At 28.6% G+C, this 10,899-nt stretch overlaps 1 pseudogene; it reads right to left on the reverse strand.

Moving 5' to 3' along the window:
- Positions 1-2,118: 2,118 nt before the first annotated feature.
- On the reverse strand, positions 2,119-10,309 carry LOC145948644 (esterase E4-like; annotated as a pseudogene).
- Between the last annotated feature and the right edge of the window lie 590 nt (positions 10,310-10,899).

Raw genomic sequence — 10,899 nt, forward strand, 5'->3', positions numbered from 1 at the left:
AGAGAGATCAAAATAACTTGTTAAAACATTCTAAATAATGTGTCTCGAAAATCCTAATGTATCTGTATTATATATTTTATATATTTATGATATGACTAATGTGTATCGAAAAATCTAATGTATCTCGATGCGAATTATCATAAAAGTATTTCTGCTTTACTTTTTCTGTTTATACTCATGTACGATTTCTGACATCGAGTAATTACTATTGTCACGATGAGTCACACAAGAGCCGCACATTTAAGGTAGTTTTCTTGTGAATCGCAATTAATAAGAAAAATTTTCAAATTTAGCTATTTATTAATAAATATGATATCTACACGTTTGTACAATTTAAAAATACTTGACCGTTCCAAACGCGAGATAATCGCTCAAAAATTGCATTTTTTTCAGATATTACATACACAAAAAGTAAGAAAATCTCATGTTTTAGCTTTTAATAATTAATAGGAACAACAAGAAAATAATATAAGACAGATATATGGAAGAAATAAATTACACTTTAGGAATATGTTACACTCTAGAAATATTAGTAAAAAAACTGAAATTATTAACCGTTTAGTTTTAGAAATGCAATAATAAAAAGATGTTTACTTTCACGGTTATTCGACGTGAAAGAGCGATTGAAAAGGATGCGCCGCAGCTCATTGTTTTGTGTGTGAAGGTCAGAAATACTTAAAGGTTTCACTTGTATAACCATAAATAATCAGATGTTGACTTATAAAATTTTGAATTGTACTGTCGCAAGACGACTGCCTTAGGAATATATTTTAATGCTTTCTTTATTTTTTATTATAAATAAAGAAAGCAAACCAATATGTTTATCGGCAAAATATAGTTTATCTGCTAAATAGCTCTATTCTTGCTCGAACGAGTCGATATTTTCCATTCACGATGTTTCCAATGTATATCGAGAAAGCCTAATGTACGAAAAATCATGATAAAAATATGCTTGCATTTTTTTGTACCTACGTAGGTATGATTTTTGCCTTCGAGCGATTGCTGTCCGATGAATCATGCGATGCATATTTGAAGATAATATTATGTAGGGACAAGGAAGGACAATAGAGAACAAGATATCCTTTTTGGTTGACTGTAGGTAGAAGTTGTGTAGAAGAAAAGAAATGAAACAATGTCCTTGTGGTCTTGACGAAGAGAGCATTTTACTTCGTATATCTCAGTTTTTAAAAGAAAATATAAAACTAGAACTGATGTTCAATATTTCCTCATGCCGATGCTGCACGAAGTATTGATGAAAAATTAGAACCATGTATTGCTCTATTTATTCCGGCCTAAAATCCTTTTTGATTTTTTTGTCTTATATATTACAGATTAATATAATACTTTGCAGTTAATAGTAATACACAAGACTCTTTAACAGACACATATTTTTTAGAAATTTTGTAACATTTATGATGCTCTATAAATAATTATATATATTTTTATAATTACATATATATAATTATAAATATATAATTAGATATATAATTATAAATATATAATCATAAATATGGGAATTTATAATAATTATATTTTATTGTTTAGATTATTCAGAAAATTTAAGAAAAATATCATATACTCTTTAAAAAATGGAAACTGTTCATGTTGAAATAACAGAAAAATTGTGCACAGATTATGTTATTACTATTTGAGAAAATTAATAATCACAAGATATATATTTATCTTTTAATTTTTGTTAATAGGAAGATTATAAAAATTATGACTCTTAATTTTACGACTATATCTATGAATAAGAAATTAAGAAAATGTGCATTGATACCAAATGATTTCATAAAATGCATTGATGTTTATGAAGAGAGACTTAGACTTAAAGAAAAAAAAAAAGAATAAGCCTAAGCCTTGTAGAAAAAATATAAAGAAAATGCAACTTGAGAACATATACATTAGATTTAATATCTTTATTAAAATAATTTTAATACAAAATTTTATAATAACCCATAATTAAAATTGTTTATAAAGTTTCAATTAAGATTAAAAATATATTCTTATAAAATAAATTTTGAAAATCAATTCTTAAAAATTCTTAAGAGATCTCAACATTTTGAAGTTCTTGCAATCACTGAAAGATCTTCGTACAACAATTTATAAAAATGTTAATTACAACTGTAAATTACAACTCGTCCTTAAAATTTTTTAAATCTGCACTATGTAACTTCATCCGATGTGTTAGCTAATTCCAAAATGTCATTCTTTCCGAGAGAAGATTGTTTTCCATAATTATCTTAGACGAATTTCCTATGTATAGATACTCTGGTGAATAATTTGTTTTCACCGGCTTCCACTTTATGGGAATTGCCTTCGTGACCTTTGGCGTTGGATTTCTAAAGAATTTTATTGTAATATGTACCTTATATACTAATGCATCATTTTCAACGTATATAATCAAAAGAAAAAATTATTATAACTCCATTATTAACTCATTGTATAATTATTATAAGATAATCATGATAAAATAATGCAAAAAATAGACATTATTACGCTAACTATTATCGTGATTAAATATTAATTTTATTATATACACACACTGGTCTTTCACATTTTTATAAAATTTATATATATATATAAAATTCTGGGTAAATATGCATAATAACGGACCCAGCCCCAATCACCTTGATCTTGACATATGTTGTCAAGGTCAAGGTGATTGGGGTTGGGTCCGTTATTATGCATATTTACCAAATTCTGATATATAAATCATAATAAAATCACGATGTAAATCCGAATTGTGAGATAGCTGGTTGTATTCAGTAATAAATTTTATCGCTAAAAATATTAACACTTACCCGGAATTTGCAAAATTGTACCAGAGTTCGGTCATGATACTAATTATCTCGTTATCCTCCTTGGACAATTCCGTTTCCACGAAAAATTGTTCACCCACAGGGAACAAATACTGCAATTCGTCCGCGTGTGACACTCCATAATTCCTTTCTCTATCGTCGAATATCGAGCTAAAAGATGCGCTTCCTCTGTACGCGAAGTAGTAATAATAGACTGATGAAGTTTGATTCACAATAAAGTCTTGGATAGCTTCGTGAGTGCCGTGATTAAACCACGCGTCGCTGTACATCTGCAAAATTATTAGGTTAATACAGAAACTAATTAAATTAATTAGTAATTAAATAGTAATTAGTAAAAACTAAATTACATCGATGACTTTGAATCTAGCTTCATCGGATTCATCGATGTCTTCATTGCCGAAGTAGAATTCGCGAATACTAGTGCTTATTTCATCTCGAAATTGTGTATCTCGAAGACGGTATCGCTCTTCGTAGTATAAGCTGAGAGGTGCAACATTGTGGAAATCACTATTCAATTTCTTCACATGTTCACCCTGATCTCGTCCGTAAATACCTGAGGAGCATCTTATGCATAAATTGTTTGTTCAACTTAAAAAAAATTTTATATAAGAAATTTTATATTACGTTATCATAAAATAAGATTAATCGAAATTTTAATAATGCTTGTGTCGAAGAATTATCCAATAATTTATTAATATGTAATAATTTGCAACACGGTTAAAAGTGTGATGTTAAAACTGTATTTACATGTTATCTAGATTTTGTTTCTAAAACAAATACTTTTATAAGGTTTTATGCAAGCAAGCTTTGTTGAAATAAGTTACAGGAAGAAGTAGTTTTCCGATCTTATTCTAAAAATTATCTTCAAAATTTTATAAATGTTTCTAAGAAAAATTATCCTGCGCAGTTTTCCGATAATTGTAATTCTAAAATGATAATATCATGTAAATCTCTCGGTTTTTGAGCTGGAGATCTATGTAGAAAGTTAGTAGTCCCTTATCTGCTACCTTAAGGGTTCCTTCTTCTGATGTAATTCCTGTCATCCAAGGTTTATCAGCTATACGGCCTTGTCGCACGGAAATTAATGGATCTTCCGCCATAAAAACACCTGCGTGTCTGGGTTCGATCACTGGTTTAAAAGGTATCATTGGACAATAACCATAATGCTGAGATAAAACAAGGGATAATTAATTAATTTAAATTATAGAAAAACCAGTTGGAATAAAAACATATGTTTCATAGGAAGATAAATAAGGCTTTGTTGAATGGTAATAAAGAAGTATGACGTAAGAAAACTAATTAACAACAGTGCTAAATAGAGTGATAAACAAACTCTATAATTAAATATCAAAATAATATCAAAATAAAGGAAAAAATATTGAAATAATTAAATATTAAATAATAAAATATTAAAACATTAAAATATTAAAATTAAATAATAAATATTAAATAAGTATTAACTAATAAAGTATTAAAAATAAAGTCAAGTCAAGATTAAAAGAATCGAGCGATTTGTGTGATTTTCAATTCACGGTCTATAATGTATTGCGCGTTTATTAAAAACTCGATCAGTTTAGCCTTTACTGAAAACCGAAAATCTAAAATACACGTTTTTTGATTACAATATTAATCGTTCAATGTAGAAATACAAATTTGTTTTTATTTTTATATTTAATAAAATTATTTCTACACAAAATAAATTCATTTTTATGCAGATTTCTAAAACATATGTTATTTTGCTCAGAATTAATCATCTGTTCGTTAATAGCGCAACATTTGAATGATTGATAAAATATGCAGAATATCGTATTCAAGAAATAGGGAAGATTTCTATTATCGATATCATAATTAGCGATGACGATTCTTTAGTTAATCAGTCTCTTGCAACTTGTTTCCTGTTTTTTTTTTTTTTAATTTCAATCGATAGAGGTGCGATGCACGAGCGTGAATAAAAATGTCAATTACATATACAGAAAAACATGCACGTCTCGTTAAACTGGTTTTTCTCGCATCGCCAGAACTTTGTGAACATATTTATTCACACAGTTTCGTAACTGAATTAGATTATTTAAAACACATATTACTCATAAATAAAAATTATCTTGTCAGAAAAATTCCTACGGCGCCTATTTAAATAAATAAAGTATCAACAAACAAATAATATCGGTCACAATAAATAAATAAATATTTTAATAAATTTCATGAATATATATATACCAGGTGTCTCATTTTAAAGGACCCACTCAAATATCTCATTGTCAGAAACACTGCGTTAAATCGAAAACTGTTTTCTACAAAAGTTGTAAGGTTTCGAGGGGGACATAACATAGTAATATTCATTTGACCTTGGGCAGCATCTCCAAGGTCAAGTGAAGGTGAGAATTTGAAGGTGAGAAGGTGAATTTTGAAGAAAATAAAAAAATGCTTCAGATAAAAGTTGTTCAAATTAATTAGTAGAAAAAGATGTTATAATAAAAATATGGGTTTCCATTTAAAAAATTTATTCTCACCTTCACTTGACTTTGGAGAAGCCGCCCAAGGTCATATGAATATTACTATGTTATGTCCCCCTCGAAACCCTACAACTTTTGTAGGAAACATTTTTTGATTTAACGCAGTGTTTCTGAGATATTTGAGTGGGTCCTTTAAAATGGGACACCCGGTATATATATATGCAGATTGATGAAAACGTGATCTATCACCATAATTTTTTTCGAGTTTATTTTAATTTTGCATCGGGACACACCTATTCCAAAGTGGGATAAAATGACTTCGCGTGACTGTTCACGGATCATGCAACCATATCAATGTCAGTACGTAAGCATACAGATATAATTTTTCTGAAACTGATGCACGCGCAGAGATATAGAGCATGTCTCTCACTGTTACGCTTTTAACAGCTGTGCATGAATGTGTTTAGATGACATTTTAAGTTAAATAGTAAAAGTAAATAGTTCACGCGCATACAAAATATTAATATTACAAACTGGTGTGTGTGAAGTTGGCGTCTCATTTTGTGGAAACTCATAAATAAATAAGAGTTCTGGCTTTATTTACAATAGTTCTAGAGTTCCTGATAGTTTAAACAAATAGTTCCGGCCATTAAAGCAAAAAAATCGATTCGGACAAACTGAGACGCCAAGTTCACGCAGCGAATGTACATGCCCAGAACTATATGAGAACTGCTTTAAATGAAGCAGAACTATTGAAAATCGACTGGTGTCTCACCTTTAAAGTCGAAAAAATGCATTTTTCGATCAAAATAATTAGTTTAAAAAAGTTCTAAGTGATTTATTTATCAGAACTCTTTGGAAATGTAATGTACATGCCCAGAACTATATGAGAACTGCTTTAAATGAAGAAGAACTATTGAAAATCGACTGGCGTCTCACCTTTAGACTCGAAAATATGCATTTTTCGGGCAAAATAACTGTTTTAAAAAATGTCTACTTGTCTTAATTATCAGAACTCTTTGGAAAGGCAATATACATGCCCAGAACTATATGAGAACTGCTTTAGAATAAGCAGAACTCTTGAAAATCGACTGGCGTCTCACCTTTAGACTCGAAAATATGCATTTTCGGGCAAAATGATTGTTTAACAAACTTTTTAATTGTTTTAATTATCAGAACTCTTTAGAAATGTATTGTACATGTCAGAAACTATACGAGAACTGCTTTAGAATAAGCAGAACTCTCGAAAATCGACTGGCATCTCACTTCGACATCTATAGCTATTGGTATCCGGTTGTCTTTATTGTTGTTTAATTAGTGTTTTTTGCTTTTAAAAGGTAGAACTCTTCTTAGAACTCATGTAGAACTATAGATCTTTTCATTTCTGATAAATACTGATAAGGAAAACGCCGTAGGACAAAGTGGTGAGACGCTGCGTGAACTTGGCGTCTCAGTTTGTCCGAATCGATTTTTTTGCTTTAATGGCCAGAACTATTTGTTTAAACTATCAGAAACTCTAGAACTATTGTAAATAAAGCCAGAACTCTTATTTATTTATGAGTTTCCACAAAATGAGACGCCAACTTCACACACACACTACAAACTGGACTTGATTTATGTACTCGACTTTTTATATAAAGATTACATCAAAATAGTAATTAACAATTTAAATCAGAGATTACATTAGAATAATTATTAATAATTTAAATAAGATTATATTACAAATAATAAATGTGATTCATATACAGGATGTTCTATTTTAAAGAAATAAAAAAAATTTTATATTAAATAAATAAATAAAAAAAAATATATATATCATATTAGACTTAGGTATAAAAGATAAAGAGCCAGAGAGAGAAGGAAATAAAAATTCATAAATTTCATGCAACACGTAGCAACGCTATGCACACATGATTGGCAGCTTAACGAATGCCTTCAGATACCTGTCGAAATAAAGAATAAAGAAATGCGTAAGAAGGCAGCCGAGAAAACATTTAACAAGCAATCAAAGTATTAAATATTCAGGTCAAATTCCAGCAGTTAATTCAAGTTCTTAGATTATATATATACATACTTTGCATCTAATTAAATGTTACATTTGCACACTCTAAGACACCTATATTTATGTGAAAAATATACGAAGCCTATAAATCGACAGAGAAATTAATTAGTAAGAAATAAATTGTATTAAATTATTCGATAATTGAAATTATTTATACTTCTTCCTTTTACTTCGAGATTTAAGAAACATGATTGAGATCGTTTCAACATTCATTCATTTAATAATAACGAAAGAAAAACTCCAGTAAATTAGAAGTATAGTAAAATAAATTGTTTATTTTTAAATAATCTATAATTGTAATTAAAAAAAAATTGTATTTTTTAATTATAATATTTCGTTTTACATATATTAAATTGTCCCGTTTAATTTTAATTTTAACATTACGATAACTGTCATATTCATGTTTTATTTATATAATATTTTTTAATTATATTATATAAACTCTCTTAATAAAATATTATTATTGTTGAAAATATTATACATGACATCATCTACAATGATTCGTTATTATCAGAGATAAATATGTTAAAAAATGCATTTACCTACCTAGAAAAGACGATCGGTACCAATAAATCTCCTTTGCGTTTTATATTTTTATATTAATATTTAATTTATATTTTAAACTATATGCATTATTATAATTCAAGAAAGAATATAATGTATTAAAAGATAAATATTTTTTATATTTTATATAATTAATAATAATTATAATATAATAATAGATTTAATATTTATATACATATAATATAATATAATATTTTATATATAATTGATATTAATTATTTATATAATTAAAGAAAGAATATAATGAATTTAAAGATAAATGTCATTTAAATATTTTAAAGAGATAAATTATAAGGAATTAAAAACCACACAAAGGCCGGAGAGAATAAAAGTGTTTCACACATATAGATGCAAATATATATACATATTAATGTGATTTATTATGAAAATCTTGCCAAAGACCTTACCTTCTGAAAGAGGGTTCACCATATGGTAATGAACACTTGCGCCTCCCGCACTTTCGCCAAAGAGAGTCACTCTGTTCGGATCACCGCCAAAAGAAACGATATTCTCCTGCACCCATCGCATGGCTTGCTGCTGATCTTTCAATCCAAGATTGCCCAGACATTCCAGGTCCTCCGTACTCAAGAAGCCCAGCGGTCCAAGTCTAATGCAAAAAATCGACGTGTTATTACGCATAACACATCTGTTATTTAAAAATCGATTTCTCTTTGAATTACGAGGCGCATTTTTTAAGTAAGGACCGTTTTGAAATAAAAAAAAGATCTTAACAATATAAAACTATAAAAAATAATTTATTATAGCCAAAAAACTTCTACAAGCTTACTTTATTTTTCCACATAATCATCATAAACGTCGTTACTAAGTGGTTCAAGACACAGGCGACAGACTTTTAAGAAAATGGAATTATGAAGCTGTTGAAATTATATCAAAAATAGGTGGAAGTCAATGATGATTATGTGGAAAAATAAAGTAAGCTTGTAGAAGTTTTTTGGCTAAAATAAATTATTTTTATATGTTAAGATCTTTTTTTTATTTCAAAACGGACCTTACTTTAAAAATGTGCCTCGTATATAAAAGAAATTGTAATAACTTTCTTACTCCTCCTCCCCAATAATTGCGTAAAAACAAACATTATTCATTGTGCATATAATATTTTTACATAATTTTAATATAAGAAATTACACATCTCTGCGTGTAAAAAATTAAATTACACAATTAATCTTAGAGTGACATTAGTCATCCACGTGGTATAAAATTTGAATACACTTATTGTACCAAAGTGTAAGTCTCTTTTTCAAAATATAAAGTTACATTTTCATTATTTTTATAAAATAATTAAAATTAGTTGATAAAAATAAACGAAAATGAAAACTTTTCTGATTATTTTGACAAGAAAATTTTGATTAGATTTTATCTTATCAGAGGAACATTTTAAAAAATCTTACGTAAGAACTACTTCAACTTCCTTCTCCCAAAAGCCTAACGTAATCTAAGAATGACCCCTATATGTCTTTATATTTTAATTCGTCTGAAAATAGATGACAGATGTCAATCATGCAATCAATAATGTCATTTAATAGCGACTCCTTCAAGGTTAAAGAATAATCAAGATCGAACTTCACCGAAAATTGAGGGTGACGAGGACAAAATCGTGATCCAGCAGAAACTTGGGCCCGGAAAAAATTCGGAATGACCAGCCCCGGTGAGCCATCCGCCACCGTGAAACCAGATCATGACCGGATATCGATGGGCGGTGGATGACGGCGTTTCGAAAGCGCGCTGCGTATAGCCGTTCAGGTAAAGACAGTCCTCGCCGCCGACGATCTCTTCCTGATATGTGTAGCTATTCCGTTGCGTACAAATTTCCGCTTTTTCCACAGCTGCTCGTACTCCGTTCCAGGCGGCCGCGAGTTGAGGCGGCTTCAAAAAAATTAAATTGCGATGATTTTGATTCATCCATGCATGGAAATTGATCTTGCGAAGGCTCGACGATGCTGGACAAATTAAGCGTTTCAAGGACACGACACTTTGGTGAAATAAAGAAATTTATCTTGTCTTGAGATCAATAAATTGTCTTGGATACTAAGGTATGAAAGAAGCTAGTAAGAGTCAAGGACAGATATTAGGTGCAATAAAATTCTTTTTAAAATCTTCTATACTTATTTTGAACGTTTCCACTCTTCGATGATCCAAAGAAAGGACCAGAAAGTTAAACAATAGGTATAGAGAAATTTAAAAAGAATTTTATTGCTCCTAATATCAGTGCCTGACTTTTACTAGTCCTTTTTATGAAACTGTCTTGAGACACAATATGAAATTGTTGTTTCAGAACGTTCAATTAAATTGTTTGGTTTCTTTAGAATTAGTCAATGTTTTTAGAAGTGGAGACAAAAATATTATTAATAAGAGAGCCGAATTTAGCGAAAGTAGGCAAAAATTTAGTAATAGAAAAAATTAAGTAATAAAAATTATTTCGATTATGCTTTAATATTATTAAAATTTTATTCGTAAAATTGTACGAATATATAATAAATATATATTACACATTTGTACAAAATAAATATTATAAACATCACGAGAATTGTATATAAAATCTAAAAATTATAGTGTATAAATTTTCTACAAATATAGATGTTTTACTTATATTGCAGAATTGAATATCGAAAATAAATTTAATACGGGCATTTATATTTATTATTATATAATATTTATTATTTAACGAGTCTTATTTGATATGGTATTTATATTTATTATAATATTAAATATTTTATAATACTGTAGTTTTATAATATAGTTTAATGAGATTTCCAATTGTGTTTTGCTCTTCCGTTTTTTACGCAAAAATGTTCTGAAAAATGAACCTTATATTTAATATGTAAATGTTCAAGTGTAGAGACAACAAATTTCGCATTGATGCATCAGCCATTTGTAATGCTGATTAATGTACATGTATATTTTATGTTATTATTCGAAGCGTAGGTAATTTATGCGCGTGCTTATTCTTGTAAGCGACTTATACGTATGAGTAAATTAT

Source organism: Prenolepis imparis, unplaced genomic scaffold (assembly GCF_030444845.1).
Source record: "Prenolepis imparis isolate NDT839.2.m4 unplaced genomic scaffold, iyPreImpa1.0 SCAF_522, whole genome shotgun sequence".
NCBI lineage: Eukaryota > Metazoa > Arthropoda > Insecta > Hymenoptera > Formicidae > Prenolepis > Prenolepis imparis.